Genomic DNA, 934 nt, shown 5'->3' with positions numbered 1-934 from the left:
CAGCAACACCACCTCCACCACCACCAGCAACACCACCTCCACCACCACCAGCAACACCACCTCCACCACCACCAGCAACACCATCTCCACCACTACCAGCAACACCCCCTCCACCACCGCTAGCAACACCACCTCCACCACCACCAGCAACACCATCTCCACCACTACCAGCAACACCACCTCCACCACCACCAGCAACACCCCCTCCACCACCGCTAGCAACACCACCTCCACCACCACCAGCAACACCACCTCCACCACCGCTAGCAACAACATCTTCACCACCACCAGCAACACCACCTCCACCACCACCAGCAACACCCCCTCCACCACCACCAGCAACACCACCTCCACCACCACCAGCAACACCACCTCCACCACCGCTAGCAACAACATCTTCACCACCACCAGCAACACCACCTCCACCACCACCAGCAACACCACCTCCACCACCGCTAGCAACAACATCTTCACCACCGCCAACTCTTCTTCCTCCTCTTGTTTCTCTTCTTCCTTGATCCCATGCTTATATCTCGGCTCTTCTTCTTCTTCTTCTTCTTCTTTATCTCCTCCTCCTCCTCCTCCTCCTCCTTTTCCACATCCATCCCTCTCTCTCTCTCTCTCTCTCTCTCTCTCTCTCTCTCTCTCTCTCTCTCTCTCTCTCTCTCTCTCTCTCTCTCTCTCCTTCGTTCCTTTCTTCCTTCCTATCTTCCTTCCTTCCTTGGTTCATTCATTCATTCATTCTCTCCTCTCTTTCTTCCTTCCCTTCCTTCCTTCCTTCCTTCCTTCCTTCCTTCCTTCATTTCCTTTGTTCCTTCCTTCCTTCCTTCCTCCCTCCCTCCCTCCCTCCCTTCCTCCCTTCCTTCCCCTTCTCCCTAACCCCGCCATTTATTCGGGAAAGATGAAAGAGTAAAAATGTCATAATTATTCATCG

General features: G+C 53.9%; 1 long non-coding RNA gene across 3 annotated transcripts in view; it reads right to left on the bottom strand.

Moving 5' to 3' along the window:
• Positions 1-606, bottom strand: part of LOC126986768 (uncharacterized) — a 1,161-nt gene extending 555 nt beyond the window's left edge. The window contains exons 1-3 of one of the 3 annotated variants that reach the window (XR_007739941.1): positions 421-606; positions 181-372; positions 1-60 (exon numbers count right to left, since the gene is read on the bottom strand). The exon at positions 1-60 is cut by the window's left edge and continues 75 nt beyond it. This is a non-coding gene — a long non-coding RNA (uncharacterized LOC126986768). The remainder of the gene's footprint in view (positions 61-180; positions 373-420) is intronic. The other 2 variants (XR_007739939.1, XR_007739940.1) reach the window with 2 other exon arrangements.
• Between the last annotated feature and the right edge of the window lie 328 nt (positions 607-934).

Source organism: Eriocheir sinensis, chromosome 63 (genome assembly GCF_024679095.1).
Source record: "Eriocheir sinensis breed Jianghai 21 chromosome 63, ASM2467909v1, whole genome shotgun sequence".
NCBI lineage: Eukaryota > Metazoa > Arthropoda > Malacostraca > Decapoda > Varunidae > Eriocheir > Eriocheir sinensis.
This window is presented reverse-complemented; position numbering and strand designations above follow the sequence as displayed.